Source organism: Psammomys obesus, unplaced genomic scaffold (genome assembly GCF_907164565.1).
Source record: "Psammomys obesus unplaced genomic scaffold, mPsaObe1.curated_primary_1811, whole genome shotgun sequence".
Taxonomy (NCBI): Eukaryota; Metazoa; Chordata; class Mammalia; order Rodentia; family Muridae; genus Psammomys; species Psammomys obesus.
In genome coordinates, this window is record NW_026585698.1 from 8,591,563 (window position 1) to 8,605,951 (window position 14,389).

The 14,389-nt window shown below is 44.6% G+C and overlaps 1 protein-coding gene across 1 annotated transcript in view; it reads left to right on the forward strand.

Annotated features, from left to right (window-relative positions):
- Positions 1–14,389, forward strand: part of Rhobtb1 (Rho related BTB domain containing 1) — a 108,992-nt gene that overhangs the window by 29,843 nt on the left and 64,760 nt on the right. The gene's annotated exons all lie outside the window — the stretch shown is intronic.

Sequence of the window (14,389 nt, forward strand, 5' to 3'; positions counted from 1 at the left end):
ATCTGCTTCCTCTGATCAAGCTGTCAGTGATGTGTTTATTTCTATTAGTGCCTATCTATGAAAGCCATTAAATATTAAAACACAACACACTGAGTTTATTTTACCAAGTTTGGGAGGGGAGTATATGAAGTCCCGATGACCTTATTACAGGGGTTGCCCGAGACCATCATAAAACGCATATATTTATATTACAATTCACTGCGGTAGGAAAGTGACGGTTATGAAGAAGCTGCGTCACTACCACATGAGGAACTGTGTTAAAGGGTCTCAGCATTAGGAAGGTTGAGAACCACTGGCCTCGGTCACCCTGAGCCCGTGGTTCTTGCGCATGTAGGGCAGAGAGATGGTGTGAGGTGGTTCAGAAAGGTGACAGGGTGCGTGAAGGCAAGAAATCAAAGCTTCTGTCCTTTGTGGAGAAATCAGAGCTATGCCCAGGAATTGCCAAGGATCCATCCATGCCCTCGCTCTGGAATTACCGAGTGTGTGAGGATTGGTCAGATAGTGCATAGGGTAAGGAGCACCAACGAAGAAGGACTTTAGGTGGTTTACGGTCTAGAGAGAGGAGCAGAATGAGCTGCTATAGGAAGGGGGGCTAGTCGATTTGGAGACCGCAGTGGCAATGTTAACTTTTAAAATGTTCCTTTTATGTGAAGCTTGGACTTCTTCTGGAGAAACAGAGCTCAGAAATGTTCTTCTTGCTCTGGTAGGACACGGGGCTTTGTGTTGAGGAGGTGGTGGCGAGTCAGCCCCAGTGGATCCCAGAGAGACAAGAGAGCCTGAGTGTGTGCTGTTTGAATGCTGAGGCCTTTCTTAAAGCTGCTCTTGAAATATGTCACTCTGCGCGAGGACATTTTTACTGGAAGCGGGCAACTTCTGAAAGACAGTGCCTTTCCGAAAGGCTACCTCCAGAGTTTCCCACAATCCCTCTGAATTTATCCCCCGGGATCTCTCTTGCTGTGTTCGGGCCGTTTGCTAAGTAGACTCCTTTATTCTCTTTCATCTCGTGGAATCAATGGCAAGATGGAAATCACAAGTATGCAACGGAGGGGACACGTGGTGTCTGATCCGTGTCCTGTTGATACTGGCTGAGCTGGGTGGGCTTCAGTATGGAATGCGGGGTGATGGAAAGCATCTCTCCACACAGCGCTGGGTGGCTCTGAAGACATCCCTGCCATAGCTTTCCCTCAAATCCATTCGTGTTCCGTCCCCACATGATGGACTGTCTGCCGCTCGTGGCTGGAGGTTACAGGAGGGGGGCCCTGCCTGGAATCGTCCAGCCACAGTGTTCCTAGCTGCCGTCTGTGCAACAGTGGAGGCTGTGTGTGAATGCTGGAAAGGGGGCGCAGCTGTAACAATCTGGGCTGGCGAGTGTTTACGGTGGCCGAGTGCTAGGTTGGGAATGATGTGTCCCAGTCCCTTGGAGCTGGTGGCTCTTCTAGTGGCACTGGCTCTGAGGAGTTAAAGAAACAGAATGACTGTGTGGACAGTGTGATGTTTATGACGAGTCTGACTTAGGAAGGGGCTAAACCTGACACGTGGAACCATGGCTAATCGTTGTTTTACTTGGTTATCATTCTTGTTGTTTTCTCTTATTTTGTTTTGACATAAGGTCTTCTTAGTCGATAGCCTGGAGTGGTCTCAAAATCCCCATGGAGCCCAGACTGCGCTTGAGCTCAGGGCAATCCCCTTACCGCAGACACCCAAGAGCTGGAGTCATAGGTGTGAATCATTACCCCCAGCAGCCATAGGATTTAAAAAAGAAATTATACCTGCCCCAAATTGCCCTGGCGAGCAGTTATATTCAGGATAGAGGTGCATTGTATAAAGACTTTACCAAAGAACAGAAGCTTCTAAATATTTGTAGGATGAAAACTTCTTTAAATAAAGACGGAAAATTATAACCGAAAAAGACTTGTGTATGGGTGAGCAAGCTCACGTGCACAACTCTTGAAGGGGGGCACTCTAGTTGCCGTAGACAAGCTGATGTGGACCTTGGTCAGTAAAATGGCTGTGCTTTGTGTTTGTGACTCCAAGTGTCTGCCGTGAAACATCGCTTCTCTCTCCTCAGCCATAATGTCATCGCTGTGCCTATGCCAGGGCTTCGTCTGTTTTGGGGCAGTGGCTCTTTTTCAGCAGGGCAGAGGCAGATCGGACACCACCAGATAAGCAGGTGTCATTCATCTGGGTCCCACCAAAGAGCTGCAGGTCGCTGCCCTCATGGCAGATTTGTATTCTGCAGTTATTTTCTTGTTTACGGTTCATTTTAATCATTTCTACAACAGTCCAACTGAAAAATGAGTAGAGGCAGTTCCTTTAGGGGCAACTTATATGTTCGTTGTATTTAATAACATGGCAAGAAGATAGTAAATAAAATAGTGGCCCACCTCACTTAGAACCCATAGTGTGGGAAAGTAGTCTCAGCTACAAGTCAGCGCATTTGGACATGAGTATGTGATATGATGTCTGCCTTTCAGAGCTCAAGAGCTTGGGCACACTGGCAAGGACCACAGAATCTGCAACTGTGTTCCCAGGAGAACTTTCTCACTCATGGACCATGTTGACGACACCATTGTGTTTGACTTTACTACACAAAGCAGCCTGTTCCGCAGTTTACATGGTAGTATAAAATATTCACAAGAGTGGCATCGTTGCCTGCCAGTCCATGATGTACCTAATGCATGGTTAGGACAGGCTGGGTTTTGCAGATGAAAGGGTGGAGCCTCAGCAAGACTGAGGCACCCCACAGTTATGCAGCTTCTAAGGATGAAACCACCTTCCACACAGATGAGCAGAGAGCCACAGAAAATCCTTTCACAGTTATTCTCTGGACATTCCTCCTCTGGCTTTCCTCTGCTTAAGCCCCAGTGGGCATTTCGTGACAGCTTCTGTCTTGGTATGCCATTTCACTGAATACAAAGTTCATTGGATGCAAAGTTTCTCACCTATTTCTGGTGAGGTTGAGCCCTCTCTATTCTGAGAGTCATCTGCATCCATGTCGTGATTCTACTGAACCAACTGCCATCATCCTGGAAGGCCCAGGCCCCATGGAAAATGACAGCCTTGAACCTGCTATCTTTAGTGGGTTAATGACTGGAAGACAAAGAGAAGTTGGGTAAAGTACAGGTTCCAGAGATCTAACAGTTAATGGTGACCCTATCCACCTCCCAAGCTCAAGTTATAAGGAAGCACCATATAGAGAGTTTGCCAGTGATCACCACCCTTCCTTGCCAGAACGGTGATGAGGAATCTTCCCAGTGTGATAGTAGAGGTAAAAACCAATGCAGTGGCAGCTAAGGGACGGTGCTCATTGGCATCAAAGGGGGTGACAGGCTAAAGCACATACCAGTCAAGCGTAACACAAATTATGACTTGAAATTTAGTGTCATAGAAGTAAATTTTTGAGTGCACAGTTAGACCATAGCCAGAGAGGAATATAATTCACACCTTTCTCTAAGCATTTTGTTTCTTTGTTTGTTTGTTTGTTTGTTTGTTTGTTTGTTTTTGAGACAGTATCTCTCCGTAGCCCCAGCTGTCCTGGAACTCACAGTGTGGAGCAGGCAAGCTGGCCTGGATTTCACAGAGATCCATCTGTCTCTGACTCCTAACTGCTGGGGCTAAAGGCATGTGTCACTATGCCTGGCTCCTCTGGGCATTTCTGTTATCAATGTTCAGTCCAACCAGATAGTCCAAGCTCTCGAGAGGAAGCTATGAACACAACTTTTGAGGAGAAACACAGTCATTCATTTTTGTCCCTGTGGCAAAACCACACCTGACTGCAGGCATCAGAAATCTTGTGGCGAGACTCATGTAAACATACCATTTGATTATAATTCTGGCATAATCGATAGGCGTTTCCAGTTGCCACATCAGTCGTTTTCTACAGAAAGTCTGTGGGAGCATCATCTAAATGTGACGTCTTACTTGGCACCTCTCAGACACTGAGAAATGTCATTGTATCCTTTTACATGTGGTAATGAAATCATGGGTATATTGCCAAGATTAAATCTCACAAGAATGTCTGCCATTCTGATTTTCTTCCTGCTAAAATTAGCAGGCTTCTTATGAAGCCACCTGCAAGGTGAGGTGAGATGAGAAATTTCGAAATTTTCCACACCTATCAATCCCCCTAGTCAGAACAAATTGGTTTCTCTAGTCTCTGTTTGTCATTGCGGCATTTTGGAGCCTAATAGTTAATTTTTGAGAACATTAACACATCCACCTAGACTGAATGCTCAATATGTGCAGTGAATATGTTAAATGTTTTATGCATAGAAACTTGTTTAATCTTCCCAAAAACACTCTGAAGTTTCTTTCCGTGACACAACTGTGAAAACCGAGGATAGAGCCAGGACTGGATTCTAGCTCTGACTTGTTCCTAATCCCTGGGGGTAGGAATATCAGAATTCAAGGCCATCCCCAGTTACATAGAGCCCTTGAGGCCAGCACAGGATACAAAGTTGAAGGAAGAAGGCCACTTTAGCATGGTAAAGTCATTACCATCTTATAAAACCTGTGGCTGAATGACAGATGGATGCATGCATTTGCGCATGGATCTATATTTACTGATTTAAAAGACTGAGTCTTAATCTTGCATTATTGACCCCAGGTCAATAATTCATTCATTCATTTATTCATTCATTTGTGTGTGTGTGTGTGTGTGTGTGTGTGTGTAGTCACTGTCTTTAAGATGTGTAGGTAATAGTTCTAAATTTACCTATAATTTTCAAAACAAACCTTGCAAAAGCAGGCTAGGGAGAGGTCCCCTTAGGTAATGTTCTCGCCACGCAAGCATGAGGACATGAGTTGAAGTCCTCCACGTCATGTAAAAGTTGGCACTGCAGCAGGCCAGTGCTGGGGGAGGGTGAAGACGGGAGGACCTCTGGTCCTTGCTACTCAACCAGTATAACCTCATCAGTGACTTCTGGGCTTAGTGGGAGACCTGCCTCAAAAACTAAGGTAAGATTGACAGTAACTGAGGAAGGCACCGGATGTCAGCCCCTGGCCTCTGTAAGCACGTAGCCACATGAAGGAGTTTTTGTGCTTTGTGAGGAGACTAGCACTGACCTGTGATATGGAGTAACTTAGGACAGCTACTCCTTGAATAACTGACACAGTGACCCATATGTCTTCCCAGTCAGAAGGAGCCATCCTTGCTACACGTGTCACCTAACTGGCCCATGTTGGGCAGTGTTCTTAGTCTGATGTCCTGATGTTCAGCTGAACATTGTAGATCAGTGGTAGATATCCTAACCACTGAGAGTCCCCCTGTGGAATATGTATGGGCAGCTCAACACAGACCTTTGCCCTGGGATAGATACATGATTTGTACTTTCACATGTAAATGCTGCCCCCAAGAAGACCTGCAATGAGAAATATAACTTTAAGGAAAAGATCAAATAAATATATATATATTATAAACTATATATATATATATATATATATATATATATATATATATATATATATATATTTCCTGGGCTGGCTGGGTGCTTAGAGGCTAAACAGTTATTCCTCATTGCTAGCTGACTGTCAGTCACTCAACAGGGCCTACAAACTTCGGGAATGGCTTCTTGACCAAGCTCTCTTACCTGCTGATTACTGATAAATTATTTGGATAGTTTAAGACACAATTCTATCTGCTTTCTGTCCTTCCACCCCATTGTTCTTATTACTCTCTACCCAAACTTTCCAGACTCACATGTAAAGATAAAGAACACCACTGACATTTGGCTCTTGCATAAAGAATGAATAATTTTTAACTGCATGCGCTGAATACTACACAGATTATTTGAATATAATTGAGTGTGTTCTGTTCTGTTTGGAGACCCTAAACTCAAGTCAAATAAGCCACTTGAAGTCATTAATGAAACTGTCCGGAAGACTTCACACAGTCCTTGCTGGACGTGAATTTTATGTTTTCCATGAAGAGAGCGTGAAGCGCTTTGGAAGCCACTGTCTCTTCCATCTTTCTAGAATTATTTTAGAAGGAAAGTGGCGCTTTCTGGAATGCTTCTCAGCATTACTCTTTTCTGCAGCCCGAGCATTTTTATTTGACTGCTGACTTAACTGTGCCCTGGCAAGTGGCACAGTGAACCCAACAGAGTTCTCCCATAGGGACTCCAAACAGGCTGGCTCAGCATTATCAGCTGTGCACACGCCAACGGTCAGACCTCCCCACAGCCTGTCTCTGTTCTTCACTAAATTTGATAGGACTGAAAAAACTAGCATTTCAAAACAATAAAAGGGAACTGGAACAGAGCACACTAAGTAAAAGGAAACGTGCCATTTCCCTTCATCCTCCAGACTCTCCGGCCCTCGTTAATGGTGAGAATGGAAGAGTACATGCTTAAAGAGAATTTCAGACACTTCATCAGCACGCGTCTGTCTCTTTGTAAGGTTTTTCAGGATAACGGCCACTTCCAGTTTCCTGAGAATACACAGCCCGGGGGTAACCACACAACCGCACAGCACAAACAACGGTGCTTACGAGGTCCCTTGCCACCAAAGCAAGAGTCTTGAAAACCACTGTGCGTGCCTGTGCGTGTGTGTGCGTGTGCCACATGTGTGTGTGAGAGAGTATGAAATTATTTCACCATTACTACAGAAGAGCGAATTTAGATTCAAAGATTGAGACCTGCTCCCCAAGCAAGAGTTGAACACTACCTCACCCACATTGCCCATACAGATACGTAAGTTGCAGGCTTTGGCCACTCTATCTGGCAAAGCAGGCTGTGTGGCTTTCCCTTTGTATCAAACCGGTGTCACTGGCAAGAGGCAAAACACTGCCGTCCCCTGTGGACTCACTAGGAAGTGGAGTGATGATTTAATATCTTTGGGAAACAGAAAGGAATGAACTCAGTACAAATGATGCTCTTCGTCTCAGTGGCAGAGTTAGTACCATTCAGAAATATCTGATCGGTAAGTGTTGGCCACTCTAGATGCCTTGAGTTCCCACCGCAGAAATACCAGAGCCCTTCGAGGGTTTTCGGCATCAAATGTAAAGTATGATGCCCTTTGCTTTCTGAACCTAGGCTTGCTCGTCTATAAAATAGGGACATCAATGCTACGCTGCCATAAGGGCACTGTAAGGAGTTCATGACTGTCACGTAGGTGGGCCCACACCTAACAGAGGTAGGTACTTACTGAACGTTAGCTGGTATTACAGATTACAAAATCACACATGTTTATCTTCATGAAATTTGTGTTTAGATCTCCATGCCTTTTCATGGGTAATGTATGCTGGCAGCGATTACAACAGGACAAGTGGACACTCTTCCTTTAAAAATGCAGCTTTGTTAAACAAATGGCCTGTGTATATATATGATCAGAGAAAATTGTAACTAAGAAACCCCATTAAAAAATTGTCGCTTATCATGATGTTGATTGACAATCAACATTGGGTTCAGAAAACTTTCAGATTTTGGATTTAGTTGGCATTTGGAATATATTATACCTACATAATGAGCTATCCTGGATATAAAACAAGTCCAAACAGGAAAATAAATTGTATCTCATACATCTTATACACATAACTGGAAGTTATATATTTTCATTGATTTTGTGCACAAAACAAAGTCTCCTAATATGAATTTTTCCACTGTGATGTCCTGAGACATCCTGTCAGCACTCAAAACTTACTGAAATTTGGAGTAATTTGTATTTTTGGATTAAGGGTGCCAAACCTGTGTTTAAACCTATGGGTTCTTAGGAGAGAGCTCAGTTGGTAGAGAGCATCAAGATCCAAATTCAACACCCACCACAGAGTACAGTGGCCAGTGTTTGCGATTCTGGCACTGGGTAGTGAAAACAGGCAGATTCCCTGAAGCCCACTGACCAGACAGTCTAGCCTCATTCTAACCGCTGAGCCCTAAGTCTTACTTGAGACACCTTGACTCAAGTGAGCAGAGGACATGGCTTCTGAGGAACATGCTTGAGGGTGTTCCACATACACGCTCATGCATGCATGTGCACGCAAGGACACAGAGACAACAAGATACAGAGACAGTCAGACAGACGGACAGAAATATATAGATGGCTAGATAGATAGATAGATAGATAGATAGATAGATAGATAGATAGGCAGACAGATAGATGGGTAACTGTTGGCTTTCCTGCCTATGATGCTATTTGAATTCCTCTGGACGGAGAGGAAAACTGAAAAGAAACTTCTACTTCTCCCATGGGTCCCCTCAAGGCCCACAGGCTCCTTAAGACTGACCCAATGACGGAAGTGCCCTGGCCCCTGGCCTCCTTGGCTTATGTGTACAAGAGAGGAAACACAAAGTTGATCTTGACATGCTAAACTGATTATGTCACTCACAGAGATGCAGTTAACAGCTTGCCCATGAAGGGAAACTTACCAAGTGATAAATGGCCTGTGAAGTATTCAACATAAACCTTTTCAGAGCTAAGGAGAGACTCCGGTGCTGTCTGTACAAACGTGCTCACAAGTCCCAGGGAAGAAGCCAGGTGTCCATGCACTTATATCAAAAGCACTTTTGGAAGGCTCTGCGCCAACTGCAGACAAGCCTCTCCACTTAGCCTTTCCCAGGCCATGTTAGGTGTCCTTCAAGGGCACGGGGTGTTTCTTTGCTTACTCCTTTTAAGGGAAATCTATATGGAACTCAGTGTGCTAAGCTCCAAAGTACTTCAGAATATTTGCTTCCATGTGGTCTAAGAGCAGGCATGGAATTTGGGCTTGGTTGGTGTGGTTCTCCTCTCAGACAAACAAGTCACTCAACCTCTGGAAAAAAAAAAAAAAAACCTCACTTCTCAAGTCTCTTGTGTTGGAGACAGTGTATTTCAAGGTCGTCCTGAAGATTAAATGTCATGTACGTTAAAGATGCTGAGTGAGCAAGCAAATGTGCTATGAATACAGGCTGTGCGTGGAACTGTTTTTCTGAAGTGAGCATGTGTGTACTCATCTTTCTGGTTTCGGCATGGAGAACATTCACTTGTATGGATGGGGAGGCACACAGCTGCCAGAAGCCAGCAACAGAGCCCCACACCCTGCACTTTTATGTGGCCTCGGGAGCCCATTTCCATATCCACTGACCTGGGCCCAACTTTTCCTTTTATATCAACGTTCTTTCACTTACCATGAACAACTGTTCAGTAAGTCACTGTGCCTGCCTCCCTGTGGCTTTTGGAACGGCACACACAGTAAATAAAATCACGTGGCTACTTAAAGGGTGGCCCAAATACGGTTGTTTTCTTTTCTTCCTTTTTTCTCTCCTATTCCCTGTTCCTGTTTATATTTTTTTGCTTTTTGTTTGTTTGTTCTTTAGATTTTTTTGGTTGGTTTTGGTGGTGGAGGTGGTGGTAAAGGGTTTGGGAATGTTGCTTGTTTGGTGAAGATAAACAAGCATTATATAAAACAGTCAGGCAAGATAGCTTTTGGAATGCCACAGAACATAAATGTTATTTTTTAATAGGTAAAACTAAAGAATAGCATAAGCACATTTTTGTAATATTGACAGTGAATGTACATGTCACTTCATCACTGAAATAAACGTCCTTTTCAGATGCAGAACATTTCTTCCATGACATAAAGCTACAGTCGGGCTGTACTGTATGAGAGAAGAATAAGTGATTTTTTTTTTTTAAGCTGAAAACACACCCTGGACTTTTCCAGCTTCTACTTCTATAATGGAGCAAAGGGCAGCTGGCTCCTGCCTCTTGGCTAACTCAGTAAGAGCCATCTTGGCAGAAGACACTTCTGACTGGAAGAAAAATGTAGTTAGGACTTTCGGGCTTGCAAAATCACATTTTAAAACTTACCCAACACCAACGACAACCTTAAAAAAAAAATGATGCATAGTGAAAATATACCATGCCGCACTCCAACCACACTGTTTAATGGTGTGGGGACTCAGTCCTGTCTAGTTTCATTCACTGATACCTAAAAAAAGAGAAAAAGAGAAACTGCTGTGAATTTTGGAGAAAGAGAGAGAACAGGATCTCTAAAACATTGACCTCTGAGTGGGTAATCACCCAGCTCGTATGGTCAGACCCACTAGCTTAGCCTGAGTCTTCATCTGTACCTTTTCTAAAATTATCCTTTAAAATATGAGTTTGTCCACCCAACCACCCTAGGATGGGATGAAATACACATAGCTTTACAAGAGCTGGCGATGCTGACCTCCTGCAGCCTTTAGGAAAACAGGGTAGATGACCCTGACTCCACACACACCAGCGTGGCTCTGGCGTCCTCCGGTGCACGTGGCAGAAAGTAGGAAGAGTTGAGGACCTCTGCAATGCAGAGCTGACCTGAAAAAAAAAAGTGCAGTAAATTAATTTTTGCAATAGCTCACCCCCCCACAGAGCTGGGCTGTCCAGAACCAAGAGCTTTTATTCTTATTCAAGTGAATGCAGCTTCATGCAAAACCTTCCCGTGGTCCTGGAGAGGCAGAAAGGGTTGTTGAGGTGGACATCTCAACCACCCAATAGTTGGGAAAGTGGCCCCAAGACCGGAAGCTGGGAAATACCTGTCCTAGCTCGTCTAGCTAGAGCAACTCAGAGACAGATTGCCCTAATACTGAGGTATGGGATAAAAAGAAAGCTGCAGACACAGGGTCCCGAGAGGTCGTTTTCTCTTTTGGCCATCAACACATGGCATTATAGACGTGCACAGACACACATCTCTGCCCCTTGTCACTAACTGGAGAACAGGCCTGTGGTGGATAAAGCAGTTCAGATCGACCCTACAGCTTGCGGAAGGCTGGCGTCCAGGGTGGCTTAGACAAGGCTGCTTGTAAAGGCTGATTAAATCCAGCTCCCTGCCTTGTCCCAACTCTGGAGCCCCCAGCAGTTCTTTAGAGCCTGCCAGTCAGCGGAAGCAGCCTGTCCACGCGCCACCGGCCACTTCATCTCTTAGATGCCACGAAGTCCTAGGCCATGGCAACAGCTTCTGTGTCACCCCAGCCATCTCCCCCAACAGCTGTTTCTCAATAAACCTTTCGACCAAGTGCAGCTGTTCTTCAAAGCAGGCCCATCGGCCAGCGACTTTGCTCCCCGTGTAAGTGTCTAAAACGACTCCTTAAGCACCTGCCATTCATTATTCATACTGCCAACCCGGCATCAGATCTGGCATTCCAGACCTAGGGGCAGGAGGTGGATACCCTCTCACTGCACACCCCAGGGGTCCAAACCATGGCCCACAGCTGTTGCATTCATCACTGGAGGATACCTTTGCGCCTGCGCAGAAGGGAGGGGCGTTGGCGCCTCCGGCGGTCGGTTACAGACCGCTGGAATGAGGACTTAATATCACCTGAGAAAACTCTCTCCGTGGGAATTTTTATGTAAGTAATTTCCCATATACACTGATTAAACTGGAAAAAGTTTAGGGCAACAGAAGCAGCGAGCACTAGTAATTGAGTTGATGATCAGAGTTTTCCTGGGGGTGGTGCATATTTACTTTGCAATTTGATAATTGTGACCCCAGAATTTTTTTTTTAATTCAACAATAAAGGGCTGGAGAGTTGACTCAGCAGCTCTGAGCCTTGCAGCTTTTGCAGAAGACCAAAGTTCAGACCCCAGAACCCAAGTTGGGCAGCCCACAACCACCTCCAAACTCCAGCTCCAGGAATCTGACGCCCTCTTCTGGCATCTGCAAGCACCTGCACTTATGCGCACATACACCAGTAGGTAGCCGCACATAAGTACACACACTTAAACATAAAAATATAGATTTTTTTAAAATCCCACATATAAAATAGCCAAAGACATGAATATCTCTTTGGGCAATAAAAAGATAAGGGTGATCGGTTAGCTAAGAAAGAGATGTGTCGAAACCACAATGAGTTCTCCTCACTGAGTTCTCTCCTCACTACTGTTGAACAGTAATTTTGTAAATAACAAACCAAAAAGAAAAAAAAAAACAAAACAAAACAACAACAACAAAAAAAAACGATGATACCAAATAGTACTGTTAGGAATGTAAAACACACAGTCACTATGAAAATAAACATTCTGACAGCTTATTTAGCATTTGAATCAGGACTTTGCATTCTTAAGCATTCGTCTCAAAAAAAAAAATTGGTGTACAAATGTTTATGAAAGTGCTTTTTTCATTGTAGCAAAATATTCAAGTACTCAAACGCCATTCCAAGGGTATTCACACACCCTGGCATGTCCATACAATAGACACCTAGCAATGAAAAGAAGTGAACTGGATGGACCTCACAGAGAGCATGTGCAGCGAAAGCTCAGTCTGAGAATGTACATAGTAGCATTCCCAATAATAGGTCTCACCATGGTAAAAGTCTAGAAATGGAGGAAAGATGAACAGTGGCAGGGGAATGACTAATGCCAAAGGGTCAGTAGCAAGTGATTGTATTGGTAATTAAATAACACTTCTATATATAAGCCGAGGTATTTAAAATTTTAATTTACTGTTTTTGTGGGTGTGCGCGTGCCTGAGCATGCACGTGTGAGATGGCTGATCTAGAATTTTTGTTGTTGTTGTTGTTGTTGTTGGTGGTGGTGGTGGTGGTGGTATTGGTGGTGTTTTGAGTTAAGGGGGTAGGGGTACTTTTATTTTATTTTATTTTGGCTTTTGTTTTTGTTCATTTTGGCTTGGTGGTTTTTTGTTTTGTTTCGTTTTACTTTTTTCTTTTTGTGGGGAGGGCAACATCTCTGGTAAAAATACCTCCCCTAAAAGGTCTGACATCACTCCTGTGCAATAAAACATGTGTTTAGAGAGAAAAATGTTGGCTAATTCCCACTTAGGCTCCAGTTCTTGTTTATCTGAAGTGAGTCGTATGGGCTGTGCTGGCAAGCAGCAGTTTATGACCAGGAAGTCTGGTCCTTTTGTGGGCTGGAGCACAGATGAGCTCTTGCATGGTGCTGCGCATTGTCCTCTTTCCTCTTCTTCTCTCTTTCCTGTTGGTCGACACAGCGCATCAAGTCCTCCGCCTTCACAAATCAGAAGTCATAATGTGTGAAGTTTGGGGCTGTGCCCTGAATGTGGATGGCAGTGTCTTCTTGACATACCTGTCCTTGCTTGGAAGAATTTGCCAGCAGAGTTTCTTCTGCTGTGTCTGAAATCACCGTTAACAATTTATTGTCCTGGTAGTTCTTCCAATCATTTCCCCCTCAGGTTTAGGTTCTTACTCCACGAGGTCCATTATGAAATGGCTGGTAGCTGGCCCTTGGGGAGCTCCCAAGAGGGGCAGGCAGAGGAATCCCAAAGTATGCACAGTGCTCAGTATCTTTCTACTCTTGCCGCCCGCCTGATGCTTCAGAAAAGCATTGTCACTTAGCTTGTGTGTGTGTGTGCGCGCGCGCGCGTGTGTGTGTGTGTGTGTGTGTGTGTACATGAGCAGTTATGGCGCATGCTCACGAGCATTGGGGTAAGGGGTGGCACACATCTGTGCCGTTTATTGTGGAGTCTAGAAGTCGACCTTAGAGTTGCCTCATAAAAGCTGTTCTCCTTATCGTTTTTGAGGCAAGGTCTCTCATTGTGGAACTAGGGGCTGCTGAATCGGCCTGGCTTCTGAGCTGGCGAGCCCCGGGCATCCTGCTGCCTCCACCTTAGCAGTTGGGGAATCACAAAGACATACAGCGTTATGCCTGGCTTTTTGCACGGGTGCCGCAGAGCAACCCCAAGCTCTCATGCTTGCTTGGTAAGTATTTTACCGAGCTATCTCACCAGGCTCGTCTTCTTAATGTATGACTGAGGAAGGGAAGGGTACTGGAGAAGGCCAGATGTTACAGCAAAGATTAATGATGAAAATGAAGCCAGCTCTGGATGACCCGGGCACAAATGTCAGCCACTAACAACAATGAAAATTTAAGTTTTCTTTGCCTTAGTTCCCCCGTGTGTAAAATGGTTCTGATTGTAACTGCACATGCCGCCCTCAGTTGTGGTGGTCTAGTGGGGGGAGGTGTTTTAAGCCATTCCCCCATTGTTTCCCATTTCTTAGGTACTGTTCTATTTCTCAGTGCCCAGGGTGGCTTGGGGAGGGAAAAAGTGACTTGCCATGAATTAGAACTGCTTGCTAGCAGGAATGGAGTTAATTAACTTCCTCTAAGAAATACATTCCTGAAGAGAATGTCTATTGACTGAGTCTTTCAACATGGCATCCTTTTAAAATGGACTGAAGGAAGACCCCTCCTTACCAAGCAAATACTTTCCTGGATCCACCTTAAACTTCTCGGAGCCGGAAGTTGATCTCTCAGTTCCTTCTCTTCCTAATATAAAAAAATTGTGGCCTTGACCCCATTTTGGACAAGAGTATTAAGGATTGCTTAAATCACCCAAGTCACTCCCCACCTCATTTGCTTGTAAAAACATTTAATGTATCCAGCATATTGGTGGTACAAATCACAGTGCCTGGAATGTAGAGGCAGAGGGGTCAGGAGTTCAAAGCCAGCCTTAGCAACATAG